Here is an 8195-nt window from a genome sequence, read left to right on the forward strand (position 1 = left end):
GAGAGAATCAGAGAGGAGTATTTGTTTAAGGAAGATAAATAAATAGCGAGAAAGGGTTGAATGAAGACAGCCATCCAAAGTGAAAGTACAGACAAAAAAAGACAAGTCCCATTTCTGAAAAGACAGTTACCGTATAAAGGCTCAGCTCAGGTCACCATAATCTTGATCCCACTTTCCTGTCACCCTCCTGCATCTGCACATATGTGTATGTGTTGCTCTATTTATGAGTCTTCACTTCCTCCTAAATACACCAAAAATGTATTTCACTTTCACTTCTGCAGAGCAATTGACCACAACTCCTCCTTTGCTCCATCCCTTTCCTTGTCACAACACTTTACTACTGTACCACTACCACCTGCCATTTAAGTGATTCATACAGTTGATATGCTCTATATATAGATGTACCAAAAGATACAATACAAATAGCTCTGTTACAGTAGTCAAGGCTTCAGCCTTATGGAGTTGCTAATTGTAGACACCTGTCTGTCGGATTAGTGGGACAGGTGTGTGTGTGTTTCCACTGGTGCGTTGTGCTGTGAGGTGTCTGGAAAGTCCGGAAGATTTGGAGGTGTAGCTGACCCCCCCCTCCCCCCAGAGACCTCACAGTCCTCTTCATGGTACAGTACGATCAAGATGTGTACTAGACAGGTTGGTTATAAACACTAAATCACAGAATTAAATACAACACTATGTATAATATTGAATATGTCTGCCCTAAAAACAGTCACAAGGCAATATTTATTTCATTCAATTTACAGGTTTTCCATCCCCAACTCTTACCTTAACACAAGGCAAGACAACACGGATGGCATTTCCTATCAGACCTGTGTTCAAATACTATTTCAATTACTTTCAAATACATTTGAGTAATTATTTGAATCTTTTTTTAAATTTGAAAATACAAGTAGTTGATAATGGAATGTATATGGAAATACATTTATTCTTGTTATATGTACACTACCGTTCAAAAGTTTGGGGTCACTTAGAAATGGCTTGTTTTTGAAAGAAAAGCACATTTTTTATCAAATTCATCAGAAATACAGTGTAGACATTGTTAATGTTGTAAATGACTATTGTAGCTGGAAACTGCAGATTTTTTATGGAATATCTACAGAGGCCCATTATCAGCAACCATCACTCCTGTGTTCCAATGGCACGTTGTGTTAGCTAATCCAAGCAAAACACCAGTCTCAACGTCAACAGTGAAGAGGAGACTCCAGGATGCCGGCCTTCTAAGCAGAGTTGCAAAGAAAAAGCCATATCTCAAACTGGCTAATAAAATTAAAGATTAAGATGGGCAAAAGAACAGACACTGGACAGAGGAACTCTGCCTAGAAGGCCAGCATCCTGGAGTCGCCTCTTCACTGTTGACGTTGAGACTGGTGTTTTGCGGGTATTATTTAATGAAACTGCCAGTTGAGGACTTGTGAGGTGTCTGTTTCTCAAACTAGACACTCTAGTGTACTTGTCCTCTTGCTCAGTTGTGCACCGGGGCCTCCCACTCCTCTTTCTATTCTGTTTATAGCCAGTTTGCGCTGTTCTGTGAAGGGAGTAGTACACAGCATGGTACGAGATCATAAGTTTCTTAGCAATTTCAGAACAAGTATAGACTGGCGAGTTTCAGAAGAAAGTTCTTTGTTTCTGGCCATTTTGAGCCTGTAATTGAACCCACAAATGCTGATGCTCCAGATACTCAACTAGTGTAAAGAAGGACAGTTTTATTGCTTCTTTAATCAGAACAACCGTTTTCAGCTGTGCTAACATAATTGTAAAAGTTTTTTTGATGATCAATTAGCCTTTTAAAATGATAAACTTAGATTAGCTAACACAACAAGCCATTGGAACAGAGGAGTGATGGTTGCTGATAATGGGCCTCTGTACACCTATGTAGATATTCCATAATTGTAAAAAAATATATATATCAGTCGTTTCCAGCTACAATCGTCATTTACAACATTAACAATGTCTACACTGTATTTCTGATCAATTTGATGTTATTTTAATGGATAAAAAATGTGCTTTTCTTTCAAAAACAAGTGACCGCAAACTTTTGAACGGTAGTGCATATACAGTGCATTCGGAAAGTAATCAACCCCTTGACTTTTAACATTTTATTACGTTGCAGCCGTGTTCTAAAATGGATTAAATTGTTTTTTTCTTATCAATCTACACACAATACCCCATAATGACAAAGCGAAAAAAGGAATGTTTGGAAGTAAAATAAAAAAAAAAACACATTTACACAAGTATTCAGAACCTTTTATTACTTGGTTGAAGCACTTTGGCAGCGATTTCAGGCTTTAGTCGTCTGCGTATGATGCTACAAGCTTGGCACACCTGTATTTAGGGAGTTTTTCCCCCATTCTTCTCTGCAGATCCTCTCAAGCTATGTCAGGTTGGATAGGGAGCATCTGGGCTCTGGCTGGGCCACTCAAGGACATTCAGAGTCTTGTCCCGAAGCCACTTCTGCGTTGTGTTGGCTGTGTACTTAGGGTTGTTGTCCCATTGGAAGGTGAACCTTCTACCTAATCTGAGGTCCTGAGCACTCTGGAACAGGTTTTCATCAAGGATCTCTCTTTACTTTGCTCTGTTCATCTTTCCCTCAATCCTGCCTCGTCTCCCAGTCCCTGACACTGAAAAACATCCCCACAGCATGATACTGCCACCACCATGCTTCACCGTAGGGATGGTGCCTGGTTTCCTCCAGGCGTGACACTTGGCATTCAGACCAAAGAGTTTAATCTTGGCTTCATTAGACCAGAGAATCTTGTTCTCATGGTCTGAGATTCTTTAGGTGCCTTTTGGCAAACCCCAAGCAGGCTGTCATGTGCCTTTTACTGAGGAGTGGCTTTTGTCTGGCCCCTCTACCATAAAGGCCTGATTGGTGGAGTGCTGCAGAGATGGGAGAACCTTCCAGAAGGACAACCATCTCCACAGAGGAACTCTGGAGCTCTGTCAGAGTGACCATTCGATTCTTGGTAACCTCCCTGACCAAGGCCCTTCTCCCCCGATTGCTCAGTTTGGCCAGGCGGCCAACTCTAGGAAGAGGATTGATGGTTCCAAACTTCTTCCATTTAAGAATGATGGAGGCCACGGTGTTCTTGGGGACCTTCAATGCAGCAGAAAGTTTTGGTACCCTTCCCCAGATCTGTGCCTCGACACAATCCTGTCTCAGAGCTCTGCAGACAATTCCTTTGACCTGATGGCTTGGTTTTTGCTCTGACATGGACATTACAGTGGGGGAAAAAAGTATTTGATCCCCTGGTGATTTTGTATGTTTGCCCACTTACAAAGAAATGATCAGTCTATAATTTTAATGGTAGGTTTATATGAACAGTAAGAGACAGAATAACAACCAAAAAATCCAGAAAAACGCATGTCAAAAATGTTAAAATGATTTCCATTTTAATGAGGGAAATAAGTATTTGACCCCTATGCAAAACATGACTTAGTACTTGGTGGCAAAACCCTTGTTGGCAATCACAGAGGTCAGACGTTTCTTGTAGTTGGCCACCAGGTTTGCACACATCTCAGGAGGGATTTTGTCCCACTCCTCTTTGCAGATCTTCTCCAAGTCATTAAGGTTTCGAGGCTGACGTTTGGCAACTCGACCTTCAGCTCCCTCCACAGATTTTCTATGGGATTAAGGTCTGGAGACTGGCTAGGCCACTCCAGGACCTTAATGTGCTTCTTCTTGAACCACTCCTTTGTTGCCTTGGCCGTGTGTTTTGGGTCATTGTCATGCTGGAATACCTATCCACGACCCATTTTCAATGCCCTGGCTGAGGGAAGGAGGTTCTCACCCAAGATTTGACAGTACATGGCCCCGTCAAATGATGCGGTGACGTTGTCCTGTCCCCTTAGCAGAAAAACACCCCCAAAGCATAATGTTTCCACCTCCATGTTTGACGGTGGAGATGGTGTTCTTGGGGTCATAGGCAGCATTCCTCCTCCTCCGAACACGGCGAGTTGAGTTGATGCCAAAGAGCTCCATTTTGGTCTCATCTAAACACAACACTTTCACCAGTTGTCCTCTGAGTCATTCAGATGTTCATTGGCAGACTTCAGACGGGCATGTATATGTGCTTTCTTGAGCAGGGGGACCTTGCGGGCGCTGCAGGATTTCAGTCCTTCACGGCGTAGTGTGTTACCAATTGTTTTCTTGGTGACAATGGTCCCAGCTGCCTTGAGATCATTGACAAGATCCTCCCGTGTAGTTCTGGGCTAATTCCTCACCGTTCTCATGATCATTGCAACCCCACGAGGTGAGATCTTGCATGGAGCCCCAGGCCGAGGGATATTGACAGTTCTTTTGTGTTTCTTCCATTTGCGAATAATCGCACCAAATGTTGTCCCCTTCTCACCAAGCTGCTTGGCGATGGTCTTGTAGCCCATTCCAGCCTTGTGTAGGTCTACAATCTTGTCCCTGACATCCTTGGAGAGCTCTTTGGTCTTGGCCATGGTGGAGAGTTTGGAATCTGATTGATTGATTGCTTCTGTGGACATGTGTCTTTTTTACAGGTAACAAGCTGCGGTTAGGAGCACTCGCTTTAAGAGTGTGCTCCTAATCTCAGCTCGTTACCTGTATAAAAGACACCAGGGTGCCAGAACTCTTTCTGATTGAGAGGGGGTCAAATACTTATTTCCCTCATTAAAATGCAAATCAATTTATAACATTTCTGACATGCATTTTTCTTGATATTTTTGTTGTTATTCTGTCTCTCACTGTTCAAATAAACCTACCATTAAAATTATAGACTGATCCTTTCTTTATCAGTGGGAAAACTTACAAAATCAGCAGGGGATCAAATACTTTTTTACCCCACTGTATATAGACAGGTGTGTGCCTTTCCAAATCATATCCAATGAAATATTATCCAATCATCTACTAGCCCCGGCCCACTAGCATTTTCTGAATGCTGTGTCCCCTGCTCATCTAGCGTAGTAGTGACTACCAAACGGCACCCTGACTCACCTATTGCTGCTCTTTTGACCCTATGATCACTTGGCTACACAACTGATGCCCCCTGGACTGCTTCAATAACACGGTACCTCATTTGGTGTACCTGTCAGCCCCAGCCTCGAACTCAGGTCTTCTATGTACCTAACTAACCCGCTCTGCCCATTCATCGCCATTTACCCGTTGTTGTCTTAGCTCTCCTGATCAACACCTGTGATTGCTTTATGCCTCTCTCTGTCAATAGGCCTAGAGCCACCAGTCCCGCTCAAAATGCGTTAGATAGCTCTTTTGTCCCACCCCACACACATGCGGAGAATTCACCTGGCTTAACTGGTTCCTCCAGAGACGAAACCGCTCTCATCGTCACTCAACGCCTAGGTTTACCTCCACTGTACTCACATCCTACCATACCATTGTCTGTACATTATGCCCTGAATCTATTCTACCACGCCCAGAAATCTGCTTTTTTTATTCTCTGTCCCCAACACACCAGACGACCAGTTCTTATAGCCTTTAGCCGTACCCTTATCCTACTCCTCCTCTGTTCCTCTGGTGATGTAGAGGTTAACCCAGGCCTTGTAGCCCCCAGTTCCACTACTATTCCACAGGCGCTATCATTTGTTGATTTCTGTAACCGTAAAAGCCTTGGTTTCATGCATGCTAACATCAGAAGCCTCCTCCCTAAGTTTGTTTTATTCACTGCTTTAGCACACTCTGCCAACCCGGATGTCCTAGCCATGTCTGAATCCTGGCTTAGGAAGGCCACCAAAAATTCTGAAATTTCCATCCCCAACTACAAGTTTTTCCGCCAAGATAGAACTGACAAAGGGGGTGGAGTTGCAATCTACTGCAGAGATCGGCATCTTTCTTTTGGTGTTTTTCAGAGTCAATAGAAAGGCCTCTTTTGTGTCCTAAGTTTTCATACCTGTGACCTTAATTGTCTACCTTCTGTAAGCTGTTAGTGTCTTAACAACCATTCCACAGGTGCATGTTCATTAATTGTTTATGGTTCATTGAACAAGCATGGGAAACAGTGTTTAAACCCTTTACAATGAAGATCGGTTTAGTTATTTGGATTTTTACTTAATATCTTAGAAAGACAGGTTCCTGAAAAAGGGACGTTTCTTTTTTTTGCTGAGTTTATATACACACACTGTATATACAGTACCAGTCAAAGTTTGGCCACACCTACTCAATGGTTTTTCTTTGTTTGTACTATTTTCTACATTGTAGAATAATAGTGAAGACATCAAAACTATGAAATAACACATGGAATCATGTAGAAACCAAAAAAAGTGTTAAACAAATCAAAATATGTAATTAGTAGCCACCCTTTGCCTCGATGAAAGCTTTAAACACTCAGCTTCATGAGGTAGTCACCTGGAATGCATTTCAATTAACAGGTGTGCCTTGTTAAAAGTTAATTTGTGGAGTTTCTTTCATTCTTAATAGATTTAATGCGTTTTAGCCAATCAGTTGTGTTCTGACAAGGTAGGGATGGTATACAGAAGATAGCCCTATTTGGTAAAATACAAAGTCCATATTATGGCAAGAACAGCTCAAATAAGCAAAGACAAATGACAGTCCATCATGACTTTAAGACATGAAGTTCAGTAAATCTGGAAAATGTCAAGAACTTTGAAAGTTTCTTCAAGTGCAGTTGCAATTTGATGTCAATTGTAAAATCCACTTCAAATCAGTGTAGATGAAGGGGAAGAGACATGTTAAAGGATTTTTAAGCCTTGAGACATGGATTATGTATGTGTGCCATTCAGAGGGTGAATGGGCCAGACAAAAGATTTAAGTGCCTTTGAACAGAGTACCGGTTTGAGTGTGTCAGGAACTGCAATGGGTTTTTCCACGTTCAATAGTTTCCCGTGTGTATCAAGAATGGTCCACCACCCAAAGGCCATCAAGCCAACTTGACACAACTCTAGGAAGCATTGGAGTCAACATGGGCCAGCATCCCAGCGGAATGCTTGACACCTTGTAGAGTCCATGCAATGACGAATTGAGGCTGTTCTGAAGGCAAAAAGGGGTGCAACTCAAATTTCAAAAAGTGTTCCTAATGTTTTGTTCACTCAGTGTAAGCGACAAAAATAATATTGACCAACCCATTGGGTATCTCACCGCACCCTCAGATGCCATGTCTTGAAATTTGCAGAGACAGATTAAAACTAAACTTGCATTGTAAAACTTCTGACAGCCAGCTTTCTAACTCATAACTTTAGGACTCCGAGAAGGCATGAATTATTGTGTCATTGTTTGTTTTACACTTAAGACATGACCTATACAGTAGTTTATACTGGATTAAGCATACATTTGTTAGCTGTAATTTCATTTATCTTCCAACACTCCATTTTCTGCCAAATAGCAGTTATTTTTGTCATGCCTACTCCCGCTCCCTCTCCAGCAATTGATGTCGCCGGTCTACTAACCACCGGTCCTGGCATTAAATCTAATTTTATTGGTCACATACACGTGTTTAGCAGATGTTATTGTGGGTGTATCGAAATGCTTGTGTTTCTAGCTCCAACTGTGCAGTAATATCTAACAATTGGAGTCAGGGCATGTAGGTTGAAATATCAAAACAAACTCTGAACCAATTATATTAATTTGGGGACAGGTCGAAAAGCATTAAACATTTATGGCAATTTAACTAGCTAGCTTGCTGTTGCTAGCTAATTTGTTCTGGGATATAAACATTGGGTTGTTATTTTACCTGAAATGCACAAGGTCTTCTACTCCGACAATTAATCCACACATAAAACGGTCAACCGAGTCGTTTCTAGTCATCTCTCCTCCTTCAGGCTTCTTCTCCTTCTTCGGGCTTTATATGGTGGTTGGCAACCAACTTTAAAGTGCATTACCACAACCGACTGGAGTGTAGACCTCAGTTCATCTTTCAATCACCCACATGGGTATATGATCTTAAAAACCAATGAGATGGGAGAGGCAGGACTTGCAGCGCATCGAGCGTCACAAATAGAACCAAGTTCTATTTAAGCGCCTGCCTACGCAGACGCTCGCAAGCAGTGTGGGTGCAATGATTGAATAACGTGTACATTTATTTTGCAGCGCACGCAACGCGTCCGGTCTGGTCAGCATGTAACAATTAACCATTATTAAGCATACCTGCTCCCCATCATTACGCACACCTGGACTTCATCATCACCTTGATTACCTTCCCTTTATTTAGCCCTCAGTAGCCTCAGTCAGTAATTGTTTGTTTTCA

Source organism: Salmo salar, chromosome ssa13, assembly GCF_905237065.1.
Source record: "Salmo salar chromosome ssa13, Ssal_v3.1, whole genome shotgun sequence".
NCBI classification, from domain to species: Eukaryota; Metazoa; Chordata; class Actinopteri; order Salmoniformes; family Salmonidae; genus Salmo; species Salmo salar.